This window comes from Halichoerus grypus, chromosome 3, assembly GCF_964656455.1.
Source record: "Halichoerus grypus chromosome 3, mHalGry1.hap1.1, whole genome shotgun sequence".
Taxonomy (NCBI): domain Eukaryota; kingdom Metazoa; phylum Chordata; class Mammalia; order Carnivora; family Phocidae; genus Halichoerus; species Halichoerus grypus.
Genome location: NC_135714.1, coordinates 17,133,911 through 17,150,337, shown reverse-complemented (window position 1 = coordinate 17,150,337; position 16,427 = coordinate 17,133,911). Strand labels below are relative to the sequence as shown.

The 16,427-nt window shown below is 37.9% G+C and overlaps 1 protein-coding gene across 3 annotated transcripts in view; it reads left to right on the top strand.

Moving 5' to 3' along the window:
• KCNIP4 (potassium voltage-gated channel interacting protein 4) overlaps nt 1-16,427 on the top strand; it is a 1,107,245-nt gene that overhangs the window by 192,736 nt on the left and 898,082 nt on the right. The gene's annotated exons all lie outside the window — the stretch shown is intronic.

The following is a 16,427-nucleotide window of genomic DNA, read 5'->3' as shown; positions in this document are numbered from 1 at the left end:
TGTTAAAATGCCCATACTGCCCAAAGCAAGCTCTGGATTCAGTACAATTCCTATCAAAATTCCAATGGTTATCTTTCAAGGAAATTTAAAAAAAAGCCCTAAAATCTGTATGGAACCACAAAAAAACCCTGAATAACAAAAATAATCTTGAGAAAGAATAACAGAGCTGGAGGCATCATGCACCCTTATCTCAAACTCTATTACAAAGTCATAATAATTAAAAAGGTACGGTATTGGCCTAAAAACAGACACAGTGATGAATGGAACAGAATGGGAGCCCAGAAAGAAATCCACACATGTATGGTCAATTAATTTATGTCAAAGGAGCCAAGAATATACATTGGGGAAAAGACAGTCTCCAATAAATGGTGTTGGGAAAACTGGACAGCCACATGCAAAAGAATGAAACTCCAACACCATTTTACACCATGCACAGAGATTAACTCAAAATATATTAAAGATTTGAATGTAAGACCTAAAACCATAAAACTCTTACAAGAAAACACATTACAAAGCTTCTGTACAGCAAAGGAAACCATGCCAACATGAAAAGGCAACCTACTGAATGAGAGAAAATAATTGCACATCATATGTCTAATAAGGGGTTAATATCCAAAATGTATAAAGAACTCATACAACTCAATTGCAAAAAAAAAAAAAATCTGATTTAAAAATGGGCAGAAGATCTAAGTGGACATATTTCCAAAGAAGACATACCAATGGCCAACAGGTACATGAAAAGATGCTCAACACCACTACTCATCAGGGAAATGCAAATCAAAACCACACCAGTCAGAATGGCTACATTCAAAAACGCAAGAAACAAGTGTTGATGAGGATGTGGAGAAAAGGAACAATTGTCCACTGTTGGGAATGTAAACTGGTGCAGCCACTGTGGAATACAGGATGAAGGTTCCTCAAAAAATTGAAAATAGAATTACCATATGATCCAACAATTCTACTTCTAGGTGTTTAAAGAAAACAAAACACTAACTTGAAAAGATGTATGCACCCCCTTGTTCATTGCAGCATTATTTATAATAACCAAGAAATAAAAACACCTAACGGTCTGTCAGTGGATGAATGGATAAATTATGCACACACACACACCTACATACATATATATACCCACATAAACAATGGGATATTATAAAAAAGGAAATCTTGCAATTTGTGACAACATGGATGAACTTGAGGGTATTATGTTACATGAAATGAGTCCGAGAAACACAAACCAAAATAATAGATATAAAGAATAGATTGGTGGTTCCTAAAGGCTGAGGGTGGGGGAGAAATTAAAAAAAAAAATGGAACCTACCTATATTTTTTGATCAAGCATATATATATTTGGAACCTGGGAGGTTCCAAATAGTAAGGTAAGTGCTATACAGTATTGAGGGAGAATGAGCAGGCTCAATCTGACAGTACTGGGCTAGGGAATTAATCAATGTTAAAAAAAAATAAAAAGAAATCTAACCGTAAGTTGGCTAAGGATATAGAAGTTGAGGGAATTTTTTTTTTTTTTTAATTTTTATTTATTTTTTGACAGAGAGAGACAGCGAGAGAGGGAACACAAGCAGAGGGAGTGGGAGAGGGAGAAGCAGGCTCCCCGCTGAGCAAGGAGCCCGATGCGGGGCTCGATCCCAGGACTCCGGGATCGTGACCTGAACCGAAGGCAGACGCTAAATGGCTGAGCCACCCAGGCGCCCCGAGGGAATTTTTTTTTAAGTAAATGCAGGGGTATTTTGAGAGTTTGAGAAGAGAGAAGATTGTTCTTGTGTGTGTGTGTGTCTGTTTTATAAAAGATTGCTAAATGAAAGATAGGAGGAAAACTGGGCTATTTGAAGAACCACTTGTGACTTTTCTTGCTGGTTGTTTCTGATTCTAATTATTTTCCTGGGGTTACTCTTTCTGTTCTAGGTGTACTATTTCTCCTATTTGCCTTGGGTTGAGTAGTGTAGACAGAAATGACAGTATGTTCCTGGTTGTATTCCCTGGAAAAAAGAAAAAGCAAATACATGTTTATTACAGAAAATGCGTATAGTATAAAGACTATATATATATATATATATATATATATATATATATATATATCTCCCCTATCCAGAGATATCTTAATCTTTCTACTGTAAGTGTGTCTTTATGCTCTTAGTATATTTATATAAACTTACAAATCTTGCTTTTCCTTGGACTTCAGACTACCTTCAGGTTTTTTTCTATCTCCCCATATGTCTATAGCTTCCCTCTTCATCTGGTTTGAAAAAAATTTTGAGGGGAGGGACTAAATTTGGTTGTTCTTCTTTGTGTCCCCCTCAATGCCTTGAGGACTGATTTATACATACATACTGTTAATGAGGCAAATGTGTTACTATGTAGTTCTGTCCCTAACTCCTACATGCCTCAGTAATTCTGTCTCTTCAGTGTTGTAGGTAATTAGACTTGGAGACACTGATTCATATTTAGAAAACCAACAAGAGACTGAGGAAGATGAAGTAGAATACTTACTTCCTACTTTACAATGAGAAATTCAGTTGTCAGATGGATCACAGGTTTCCATCAGTAGAAAAGCCACCTAGGAAACCAAACCATAATCAAGAAAGTTGTTTGGAAAACATGGAATCAGTCTAAATGGAATTAATTGCTAGTTTTTAATGCTCAGGGGCTGACCTGAGAGGTTGGAACATCCATCTGTAACAAGAGGATGCTCCCAGTTTCCTACATGGGTCCTTAATCTTGGCAACCTCTTCTGTGAAGTGCTTGGTTGGACAACAAAAACATGCTTGAGTTTTCAATGTTGCACAACCCTGCAAAGAGCTCTTTCTTTAATTTTTTTCATTAGGTACTATAATGCCATTTTAATATTGCACTTGAATTTCTTATAGAGAAGAGTTTCTCTAAGATGCCTTTAAATTAGGAGTTGACTTTACATTTTCACTTTTAGAGTTTTGAAAGTGCTTTCTTCTAACCATTTAATCTGCACCTATCTTTGTTTTGTTTTCATGAAATTGTATTTAAAACTAAGACTACTGGATGACAGTCTGGGTTCAGTCAAAGTTTCTGGAATTGTGTAGAAAGCAGTGATGAGGCTTAAGGTCCAAAGAATGCTGGATTCCACTGGAGCCCAGTGTTTTCAGATCTCATTTAGAATCATCCCATCCATCTTAGGGATGAAGGATTCTGCAGTAAGATAGAAGCAGGACATGCCTGGAGTTTCTGAAATACCAGTGTGTTCCCAGATGTTAGTAATTTCCTGGTGAGAACATCCATTTTGTTAGTTGTTTCCACCACTCTATTTGAGTGTCCAGTAGTCCTACTTCTTTCTCTAGCTCATTTTTTTCGTGTAGCAACTTATTTCATGGCAGCATAGAATAAGTCCTACTTCCCTGAGCTGCCCTGCCAGTGAGTTAAAGCATCTATGTAAAAGCAGAGAAATAGAACTGGGATGGGAAATGTAAGTCAGTATTACAATATGATGCTACTGTGCAAACAAGAAAGGATGTGCCATTTATCTTTTAAACCACTGTATTGATATCTACCATGGGCTTATTTATTTATCCATTCTGTCTCTCTCTGTCACTGCCTCTCAAATTTTCTCTTTCTCTTTGGCAGCAGCCAACATATTTTCCAACTAAGCGCCTCTTCTTTATTTTAGAACTATGAAAACCCTGGGCATATTTTTTCTTTTCACGACTATCTGTAACCCTGGAACAGGGAAACTTGGGTTTAACAGCAAATTGCTGTTTAAATATATGTGGGGAGAGTAGATGTGTAGCATTTATTGAGCATCTACTTTATGTCAGATTCTCCACTCATCTTTCTTCATTCATAATTTAATCCACAAGATATATGATGTGATTAAAATTGTTGCCATTTTCCTTTTGAGAAAATGGAAGCTTAGCAAAGGTAAGTAATTTCCCAAAGGTGTACAAGTGATATTATCATGATTTGAATGAAGGTCTGTCTGATTTAAAATCTTTTGAATTTCATCTTTCAACAAATTTATACCCAGTGCAATTAAAGTTCCACGAAGGTGGGGTCCTTCTTTAGTATTTTATCATTGGACCTTCCATACTAGCCACTTTCTAGCACATATGATATGATTAATAATTATTTGTGGAAAGAAAGAAGAAATTAATGGAAAATAGAGTGAGGGCAGATGGTAAGGAAGGAAGATACTTCTTTGAAAATACTGCTTTGCTTCAGGTAGCTCAAGCATCTGTTCTATAGAATATAATGAATTTACATACTTGCTTGGAGTATCTTTGTAAGTATTTACTGAAAAGCATCATTGTGTGTATATTTGTGTATATGGGTGTGTGTATATATGTATAAATGTATGTGTGTACATATGTGTGTATATGTATATATATCTATATATAATTGGATGACATGAAAATATGCATGACTTTGCATACACTTGAATAACCACTGTCAAACAAACTTTCAAATACTTAAGGCTATGTATGTACAGTTTTATGTATAAGTAGCTTTATGTACGTAGAACTTCATGTTTGATGGTGGTTGCTTGAGTGTATGCAATGTCATCCACATTTTTAAAATACTTTTTGAGCTAGGTCCATATGCAGAGATTAGAACCATTTGCTTTAATGACTGAATGAATATGAAAGCAAATTAAGTCAGAAATCCCTGCTTCCTTGTAGATACCATTTTTTGGTTTTGCTATGAAGCAACCGTTGGATACTTTTGTTTGAACATTTTGTTTATTCATTTTTTCTTCTTTGTCATAACGCTAGTTAGATTTTAATGAGAGAAACAGAAAATTGGCTTTGACATAAAGGATCTACTTCAAAGGAGCTATTCAAAACAACCAGGGAAATAGTTTTGGACACAACTATATTTTAACAAGTATAACTTTTCCCCATACCATAACGATGTGAATAGCACTGGGAGTTTTCTATGCAGATGTAATTTGTTTATTTCATGAAAACAATCATTCTTTTATGACATAGAAATTCATTTGAAACAATTATAAGCTGTCATATGTCTTTGGCAAAGCAATTTTTTCCCCTATAAAATTTCCTAATACTTCTTTGAAAGTAGTCATTTTGCAGCTATTCTGTAAGTAATTCTGCCTAAATTATTTTGAGAAAAATAGAGATGAAGCAAATAAGAGGTGTAAGCTTGATAATTGTCCTTTTTAAAACATTGATTTAAGTTTCAAACCTTGAAGATAGCTTTTAGAGTTTATATTTTACTTTAAAGGCAATTACACACATTTTCTTATCATAATATATGTTTAAAATGAATTTTAGAGCATATTAAAATTTTGTGGAATCAAGAGAAAGTGAAAAAATATATTGCAAACCCGGGAGAGAAGTAGTATATTGATTAAGAACACGATTTTTTTTTTTTTTTGAGATAGAGCGAGAGAGGGGAGAGGGAAGAGGAAAAGGGAGAGAGAGATTCTTAAGCAGGCTCCAAGCCCAGTGCAGAACCTAACAAGGGGCTCAATCTCACGACCCTGAGATCATGATCAGAGCCAAAATCAAGAGTTGGACGCTTAAATGACTGAGCCACCCAGATGCCTTAGGACACAATATTTTTAAAAAATTCAGGATAGTTGACACACAATCTTACCTTAGTTTCAGGTGTACAGCATATTGATTCAACAACTCTGTACATTATGCTGTGCTCACCACAAGTGTGGTTACCATCTGTCCCCATGCAGCATATTACAGTACCATAGACTGCGTTCCCTCTACTGTACCTTTTATCTCTGGACTTATTCATTCCATAAATGGAAGCCTGTATCTCCTACTTCACCCATTTTTCCCATCTCCCCCACATCTTCCCCTTTAGCAACCATAGGTCTGATTCTGCTTTGTGTTTATTTATTGATTTGTTTTTTAGATTCCACATATAAGTGAAATTATATGGTATTTGTCTTTCTCTTTCTGACTTATTTCACTTAGCATGATATCCTCTAGGTCCATCCATGTTGTCACAAATGGCAAGATCTTATCTTTTTTTGCAGCTGAGTAATATTTCCTTGTGTGTGTGTGTGTAAAATACAATTTTTGATCCAGACTACCATGGGTTCAAATCCTTGATCTTCCACTCACTAGTGGTGTTTTCTTTGACAAATACCTTAAATACCTTTATTTCTTAATTTTATTAAGTCTCTAAAATACTAAGAGAACGCATAATTGAATAAATGAGCCTCCCCATTGGTAATTAAATTTCTACGTAATTTCTATTCACAATAACCAAGATGCGGAAACAACCTAAATGTCCATTGATGGATAAATGGATAAATAAAATGTGGCATATACATAAAATGAGAAATTATGTAGCTTTGTAAAAAAAAGCAGCAAATTGTGTGTCATGTGACAACATGAATGAACTTGGTGGACTTCGATTCTGATTTTAATTAACATTGTATCTTAATTAATTCTCTTCCAGGAAGCTCTCCCTGACCATGACTAGATGGGGACCTAGGTGAGATGTTCTCAGTAGTATGCTGACACATGCTTAACAATTGGTTGTCTATGGAAGAAAAGCAAAAAACAAAGAACTCTGTTTGGTAGTATTTGTTGAATTCCCTTGTGTGAATATTTTCATCATGGCAAATTTCAAGTTACCACGTGATGCCACCGAACAAAGTTGGTAATAGATGCATAGTAGCACGCTATCATATGGCATTTCCGCTATACATGTACAATAGAACTGAATGACCTCGAGGGCACAGATAATAGTAAAATGTAATAAAACAATTAGGAAGTGATAGAGCTTCAAATATTTATTTATTTATTTATTTATTTTTTTTCTTTTTTTTTTTTTTTTTTAATGTTTTTTTTTTATTTATTTATTCATGAGAGTCAGAGAGAGAGAGAGAGAGAGGCAGAGGCAGAGGGAGAAGCAGGCTCCCCGCCTAGCAGGGAGCCCGATGCGGGACTCGATCCTGGGACCCCGGGATCATGACCTGAGCCGAAGGCAGACGCTTAACCATCTGAGCCACCCAGGCGCCCTAGAGCTTCAAATATTTATAACCTTAGTATTAAAGCTAACTTACTTAATGGAAACTTTGTCTAACTTAATTTTTAATAATGGCTGTATTCAGTGACTAGCTGACACAGTTCCTCTGCTCAGCAGTTGGCGCTCCAGGCTGACTCCAGCACTGCCCCAGGACCTTCTCCTTCTCTGCACTCCCACAGCACTCTGTACTTGTTCCTCTTAGAGCTCTTAGCAGACTGTAATTATTCATTTACCCTTCTGTCTTCTCCACTGGACAGTGAGCTCCTCAAGGAAAAGGGCATTGTCTCACTGTTGAATTCTTCAGTGCTTAACATGGTGCAAGGAGCACAGAAGCAGCTCAGCAAATGTCAGTTGAGAGGATGAATTAATGAAAATGTATTTTTTCATGACATACGCAAATAAGTGGTTTTTCTTCCCTCTGATCCTTGTTTGCAGGGGCCCAAGTCATCCCATTTCATTACGAAAGAGCCACTCCACACAATTGCTCTTGTGTTAAACTCTCCCTACCTGCAAATACTCAGCTGTTTAAAAAAAAAATATTTTGTAGAGCCTGGCTTTGTTCCTTGGGTTAATGCCCATTTCTCTAGAAAACATTTCAACAGAAGTGTGTATTCAAGACCTAGACTGTAGCATTAGAAAATACTGTTGTTCATTTGGAGTTTTATTATTAGATTTTCTTTGGTGAATATTCTAAATATAACCATTTCTAAAATTTTTTGTCTCCCAAATGAGACAAGTTATTAAAGACAGCAGTGGTGTCTTATACTTTATTCATATACCCTTTACCTCACACACTACTGGCCATATCATAGTGACTCAAAGCATTTAAGATTTCACTGTTTTAATTTTCCCCCAAACACCAGGTATAATAAATCCAAGATTATTTTCCAAAGCTTCCTATGAATTTTTTTTTAATTTTCCATTTTAATGAATTAGCTGGGTCTTTATTCTTGGAATGTCACTGCATTCTACTTTGAAATTAGGTGAAAATTTCATTGTGTTGTGGGTTTTTTTTTTTTTTTTAGCTTAATTAAAACTCTATCTTGAAGTTGTCTTCCTAATGTGCATTCAGCTGAAATAGCACTTCAAGGACAACGGACTGGTCCACGTACGAATAAGCATGTACCGTGTGACAAATTGCAGGTACTTGGTATAGCTAGCTTATTAGAATCCTTATCTAAATTGTTTACATGTCAGGTTTCTTTGGTAGCCCAGAATAATTTGGATAAATGAGCCTCCCCATTGGTAATTACATTTCCTTAACAACATTTTGGTGAATGTACATAAAAGGTAATAATAGCTTCCACCAGCGCTCTGTCCTGCAACATGTCACAACTCCAGATTCTGATAGTGTCTGACACTTATGACTTAAGTCATATATTTCTAAAAGCAGAGGCCTCTGCAAGGTCTTTTCCCAAATGATACTGTCTCAAGCTGCAGTCGAAAATCCGATTATGTCTGCAACTTTCCATGGATGTCATACACATTTATGGGAAAGCCCAAACATCCTGAATCAGGAATTATCACAGGGAGAATATGAAATAAAATCTCTAGAAGTGTGGAGGGGACTTTTTCCACTTTTGTGCTCCTCTTAAGATATTGTTACCGCCCCCCCATGAGACTTGTCTTTCTTCCCCTCTCTCGACTTATTATCCATGCTTATTCATGAGCAGGTGTTGTCTTAGGTACTCAAGGACAAGGGAATGCCAAAGACATTATTCCATTGCTTCTTTTATCAAAAGAACAAAAGTAAAAATCATTGACTTGCAGTTTGTACTAGTCATTCCCCATGAACATATATGGGTTTCAGACTCCTACCAGGTAGAATTCAGCCATACTGGAGATTAAAACATCTGTGTCTCCATCAGTGCCCCAAAGAACACTGGTTTTGTGTCATGGTATGTGTGTGTGGTGGGGAGGGGTGTCTCTAAGAACACAAGCTTATGAAATTCGGCATATGATTTATTTTTCTTTCAAATTTCATATATTAATATACTTTAAAGCCTCTAAGAAATCCTCCAGTAAAAAGTGTGTGTGTGTGTGTGTGTGTGTGTGTGTGTGTGTGTGTGTTAGTCCATTGTTTCCCAAATTAAGTTCACTGTGCATATCAGTCAGGAAACACTCAGGAGACAGAAACCACACAGTAATTAGAACTAGGGAATTTTAGTATAAAGAATTATTTATTGGGGCAGTTGGGTGGCTCAGTCGGTTAAGCGTCTGACTCTTAATCATAGCTCAGCTCTTGATCTCAGGTTGTGAGGTCAAGCCCCATGTTGGGCTCCATGCTGGGCATGGAACCTACTTAAAAAAAAACAGAAAGAAAATAATTATTTATTATAACAAGACTGAAGTAAAAATTGGATTGGCTTGTGAAAAAATAGAGAACTACTGAGAAATAGACATTGCAGATATAAGAAGCTGCCATTGTCCCAGGGATGGGATTGCCCAAGGAATGCCTCATCCTCCCTCCCAACACTGAGATGCAACCCTCATTGGAGAGGGCACAGCTGTTGAAAGTTAACCATTTCTGATTAAAACATGTTATCTTTATTTTTTTAGAGATTTTATTTATTTGAGAGAGAGAGCGCACAAGTCAGGGGAGAGGGAGAAACAGACTCCCCGCTCAGCAAGGAGCCCGATGCTGGGCTGTATCCTAGGACCCTGAGACCATGACCTGGGCCAAAAGCAGAGGCTTAACTCACTGAGTTACCCAAGTGCCCCATAAACATGTTATCTTTTTTAAAAAAATTTAAAAAAATTTTAAAGACTTTATTTATTTTTGAGAGAGGGAGGGCGGGAGGGCGCATGAGTTGGGGGGAGGGGCAGAGGGAGAAGCAGACTCCCCACTGAGCAGGGAGCCCGATGTGGGGCTCGATCCCAGAACCTTGGTATCATGATCTGAGCCGAAGGCAGATGCTTAACCCACTGAGCCACCCAGGCACCCAAACATGTTATCTTTAATATCAGTCTACTTTTTACTATTTTGGGGTAAGTGGAATTGTATAGGAATAGAATAGAAATAGAAAAGCAGTATTTTGAGATAGGAGTAGGTTGAAACCTTTTTTGTTCCCATTTCTTTTCTCCCATGGGGTGTCATATAATTTGGAGCCTGAGTCTGAGCAGAGACCAGTGGACAGGCTAGCACTTTCAACACTGGTGCCCCCACCCCTGACTCTACCTTAAGAGGCAAGTATGCTGAAGGGATAATTGCTGAGGTAGGAACTCAAGCGCCCAGATCAGTGCTGATGGGAGAGGAGCGGAGTGGAGGCAGGAGCATTTCTGGAAGCTTGAGCCCTGGGAGGCTCCAGGGACGGTAGGACGCTGCTGAGTCTGTTCTCAGTGCAGCACGGGGATAGACTCCTGCCTGCTATTACATAGCTAGGTTGCTTTGGGCAAGGTTAGAGATTTTACAGTTATTGTGACTGATAAATTAAAAAATACAGACCTTCAGAGTAGACAGAAAAGAACACAACAGGTGACAGTATTACTTCTTCTCTTTCTCACTTCTCTGGAATGGAGTTTCATGGTTAAGGAGAGAAAGACCAATCACATCATATGCTTTGAAATATACTTGTAGGTCTGGGGCTTTTGTTTTGATAAGTTTTTTAAAAAATTTACCAATTATATATCATTTCATCCTAGAATGTGGTGCTGGAAAGGTCTTCAAGCATAATCTAATGTAATTTATTAGATTAGTGTATTAATGTAATTTATTACATTAATCACATGGATTAGATCTGTGTGAACCAGTGTGAACCTAGATAGTTCTGTGTGTGTGTGTGTATGCATATGCACATGTGCACATGTTCGTGTTTTCACGTGAAGAAGCTGGATTGCACTAGAAAGACGATTGTAACAATATTGTCTCACAGGGGGACAGCCTGTCTCACGAATAATGGGCTTCTGTCGTTGGGAGGACTCAGTCCTGAGTTTGATGTCCATCATCAGGATAGATTCCTAAACTGCGTAGGAGCAGGACCCACGTGACCTCTGTCAGCCCTTCCACCTTATGAATTTAAGCTGAATTTGTGATTTTGAACAGATGCTCATTTCAGATCACATCGGAATCAAAATAAAATTTCAGTTGAGCAGGTAACTAGACAAAGTTCTTGGCAATTCTGACTCTCTTATGCCCATCTTTGCCCAGAGGGTCATCCCCATGTTTTATTTACTATATATTTTTAATTTTTTTTAATTTTATGTATTTTTTTACTTATTTTTCTTGAGGTATGTTACTATTTCTAAGCCTCATAACCTTCCTTGAAAAGACCCCAAGCTCTGATAAATATCCTGTCTTGCTGTCACCCATGTGGCTCAGTGCTTTACTCTAACGAGTTCCATAAGCTACTTATTCATTGGTATTCATTCCTTCCTAAGTATACATGGAATGTCAGCCGGGTGCCAACACTGCGCTGCGTGGCCATGAAGTTAAACCTAGCATGAAATTCTTTCCTTCAAGGAGATCACAGTCCAGAAAAGATTTTAAGTTGACAAGTTGTAATACTAAATGGCAAATGTTGATGAAGAGTTAAGACGAAGCAGAGTGTCACAATGTTCAGAGGTTTTATTTTTTTTTTTTAGATTTATTTATTTATTTGAGGAGGGGAGAGGAAGAGGGAAAGGGAAAGAAAGAATCTCAAGCAGATGCCCTGCTAAGAGTACAGCCCCACGTGGGGCTTGATCTTAAAACCCTGAGATCAGGACCTGAGCCGGAATCAAGGGTTGGACACTTAACCGACTGAGCCACCCAGGCGCCCTGGGACTTAGGTTGAATCCTGCTTCCTCAATTTAGTAGTTAGGTGATCTTCAGCAAGGCATTTACTGTATCTGTTTCTAAGTAATCTTACGCTCATATTATAAAATTGAATAGTTTTGACATCTGCTTCCGGGAAAAATGGAGTAACAGGGCCTAGATTTGCCTCTTACCTGAAACAAATGAAATATGAGAAAACACATAAAATAACTGCTTTCAAAACATTGGGCATCAGGCAGTGAAGGGCGGTGATCCTGTGAGAGAGGGTATAAGCTAACACTGCTTCGGGCAGTTTTCCAAAACAATGATATTAATGAGCTTTACATTGTATTTGATTTATGATTTATTAAACTTTATACATTAAATGCTTTTCAAGCAATACTTGCATAATGTGCCACAGAGTATGCAGATACATTTATGTATTAACAGCATTTTGTAGAAGATTCAAATGCAAGTAGACAAGTATTAGTGTGTGAAATAGAGATTTCATTTATGAATACAACCCCTGCCATTTAAAATAGTTTCTTGGTTAAGATCATAGTTTGCTAAGCCTTCTGATTTCCCTGTGTACTTCCAGGCAGTTTTCAGTGGAATGAGACATAGATAGCTATACCTTGGCTTTTTAAAATTTGTTTCATTAATTATCTTCATTCACAGCAGTATTAATATTTATTTAATTCATTCATTAAAATAAATTAACTTACTTCTGTAAAGCTGTACTTGTGGCTTCATAGAACATAACAAAAGTCTTTACTCTTCATTAATATGAAGGGGGCAGGGTGAAATTCTTGTCAAGAAAGTCTTATTTGTTTGCCTGTAAGAATTGCTGGTGGAATAATATACTTCCAACAAATTATATTCCCTAGATTAGCATGGGGATCAAAAGATTTATGGCAGCACCTCTTCTAAGTAGTCCCTGGCATATTCCTTGTTACTTTTTAATTTAGGTCAAGCCTGGCAAATTAAATGTGAAAGTGTCTCTAATAATGAAATTAAAAAAAAAAAAAAAAAAGATTGTGTGTCTGTTAGGATGCCATTAGTTGAAAGTATGTGACCAGGCAAAAGGCAGCCAGGATTGCAAATGATTCCCATCCAGATGTAACTCTACAATTATTTATTTATTTTAAAAGTATTTTTTGAGGCCCTGGCACTGTACGGAGTGCTCAGCACATAGCTCTCAGCATAAAGGTCCAAGGGTGTGCACTCACGGATCAGAGGTTCTAGAGGGGAGAGACAAACAGCAAACAAATACAAGAAAGAAGTGCACGCGTGCGAGCGTGTGCGTGCTTGTGCGCCTGTGTGTGTGTATGTGTGTGTGTGTGTTTGGTGTCATATTGCAGTAAGCCAGAGAGTAAAATAAAGCAGCAGAAAGAATAGGGAGTATGCAGTGTGAGGAATTCATTTTTAGCAGGATGGTCTGGGAAAACATCATTGAAGAGTTAACTCTTGAGAAGAGATCTGAGAGAGGTAAAACAATGAGACCTAGACATGTCCTTAAGAAGGGATTCCAGGCAGAGGGAACATAAAGGGCAAAATCTTTGCAGCAAACATGTCAGTTCTTTTCAAGGAGCATCAGATCTGTGTGAACCAGTGTGAGCAGGGGTCAGTAGGGGAATGAGGTCAGAGAGGAATCAGGGAGACAGATGATATGTGTAGTTTCAGGATTTTACTCTGGTGGGATGGGTAGTCATTGGAGAGACTTGAACAAAGGTATGACATGATCTGGATTTTAAAATGCTCACTTAGGCATTTGGGTTAAGGATACACTGTGGGCACCAAGGGCTTAGATGCAGAGATGCCAGTTATTGTAATAAATAGGCAATAAATCATGTCAGCTTGGACCAAGGATATGTGGGGGAGAGTAGTAGGAAGCTCTTTGATTTTGAACATGGAGCCAACATGATTTACTGAAGGATTAGATGTGGGGTGGGAGAGCAGGAACACAAGCAGTAGGAGTGGGAGAGGGAGAAGCAGGCTTCCCCTCGAGGAGGGAGCCCCATGTGGGACTCGATCCCAGGACCCTGGGATCATGACCTGAGCCGAAGGCAGACGCTTAACGACTGAGCCACCCAGGCGCCCAAGGTTTGGTTTTGTTTTAACCTGAGCACCTAGAAATATGATGCTGCCATTTACAGAGACAGGAAAGACTGTGTGGAAAAGCTTTGAGGCAAGGGGAGACTTGGAGTTTGGTTTTAGTTACTTTTAAGATGCCAGTTATATCCAATTAGCTGTGTTGATGTTTGAGCTTAAAGTTCAGGGAAGAGACTCAGGTTGGAGTCAGTTGTTGACATTGACTGGGGTACGATTACCTGGGAAGTGAGTGCAGGAGAGAGAAGAGGAGGTTTAGACTGAGACTTGAAAGACAAGAAGCTGGAAAACTGAGAAGGCATGGCCGCTGGATAGGAGCAGAGTGAGAAGTGTAGTATCACAGAGGCCAAGTGGAGCAGGGTGAGGGTACTGTCCAGCCTCTTCGCTGGTTATGCACCATGTCACTTTCTGTAGTTTGCCATTCTGCAAAGCATGCTGAACAAAGGCAAATGACCATTTTTAATATAGCCCGTGACTGATTTTATGTGCTTCAATAGTACAGGGTATTGACAACAAATACGAGAAATAAGTTGTCAGCTTACCATATTTGTTGCACTTGTCTAGCACCAAATATAATATATATGTTATATATATATTTCATATATATGTAATATATATGTGTGTATATACACGCATACATACGTACATACACATATGTATACATATATATATGTAATATAGCATATATATTCCCCCTTCCCTAGACAGATTCAGACTGTGGCTTGAGGGAATTAGATTCTGCTTCTAGATAATGAAAGAATGGATTTTCCCCAAACTTATAGAAGAGAATTTAGAATTTAAGAGCAGTGTTCTCATGGATGATTGACACAAATCAAGACTGAGTTTCTCATTGATTGAATAACTATATATTGACGATCTGCTTTGTGTCAGGCACTGTGCTAGCCACCATATGCTATGGACCATGAACAGGATAATTTCTTAGTGAGCAAACATTCAGGGAGGGAAAAAGACCATTTGAACAAGCAATCACAGTGTAGCCTAATAAGTATCTCATTTGGGGAAGCACAGGGAATTGAGGGTGCTCATATCAGGGACATGGAATCTAATCTTCGGGTCTAAGCACTCCAATACTGGCATTAAAGGTCAGTATTCCTTAGGGCCACTTGGACACACCCATTCCTGGTTTCTGAATTCCTATCTCATGATCATCTGTTTTCCTAACTTAACACGTTTAGGCTATTCCACAGTTTTGTGAAAATATTATGCAACCTCTTCTGCTATGTGAGACTCAGCCTTATGCCTAGACGCTTTAATGGTTGGTGTTTCATGTGCTGCTTTTTTTAGTTCCTTAAAATATAGTTTTCTGCTTCTTTGAGAGAATGCAAAGGCTGTTGAGTCTGGCTATTGAGGGGACAACTATTTCATTACTTGCCCCAGAAGCAAGTCATTCCAGCAGTGCTGTTCTGTTATTTATCCACGAGGAGTCTACGAGGAGAAGTCAATATCTTCAGGCTAATGGTTTACTGATGTGCTAGCTGCTTGGGAACTAAGCATCAAAATTAATGAAGTTATGAGACATAACTTTGTCATCCATAGACTTCCTATTGTATAGTTGGCATATTTTATGCAAATGTACTTGATAAGAATCAAGCAATTTCAATATGTATACTTTTAACCTATACAGCATTTTTATTTTTTATTTTATTTTATTGTATTTTTGCTCCAAATTAAGAAAACACATTGCCAAAGCAGTACAGGTCAGTGACAGGTTTCCTTTCATTTTGTTTTCCTTCCAGAAATGTTCAGGCTAGAATTTATTTTCCTCCCTTTTAAATACAATCTCTCTATTAGTATGGAAGGTGTCAGCTTCATTAGTAAATTAATTTCAGATAATTTATTATGTACCTGGTACATGCCAGGTGCTTTCCTGGTAATGGAAAATCACCAAGTTAGGAACTTCACAGTCTTTGTCAGAATTTGATGATGAATGTTGAGCAGTTTTAGATCCTTATGAAGAAGGAAAACATTGCAAAAGAAAGCTGTCTTGATGTCCTCTACATTCAGTTAGAGATGGCGAGATGAATCCAAAGGATAAGGTTGTTTATTTCAGGTACACGTAGAATCTACTCACTACTGATCATGCAATGATTACTGGGCCTTGTTCCAAAGTGGTAATCGTCCACATCTCTCAGCAACTTGAAGGCTGTGTATATCACTCTGCCAGAAGGAGGTATGTCAAGAGAACAACTGTATCTTTGTCTCCCGTCTGCTAAGTGGTCCTCTGGTAGTGGCCTGATGTTATTTTTGTGGCTTAGTAGCTGATGGGTTTTTTTTCCTTGCCTTTTTACATTATTTTATGGATGACTTCTAAGTATGAATCTGGGGGATCCAGTTTTTCAGACATACTCCCAAATACCAACTCCAGATCATTACTCGTAAGTGGTGTGAATATTGTGACAGGGAATCTAAGAGCAAAAGAGAACTGGGGCTTTTTGCTAGATATATTTTTGAAATATTTACTAAGAAGTCTGATTTTCTGAATTTGTGTTTTGATGAAGGATCATTGACTTAAAAGGAACCTGTAGTTCCCTAACAATAACATGGGGAGTTGGAGGAGCCTGAAGGCAGA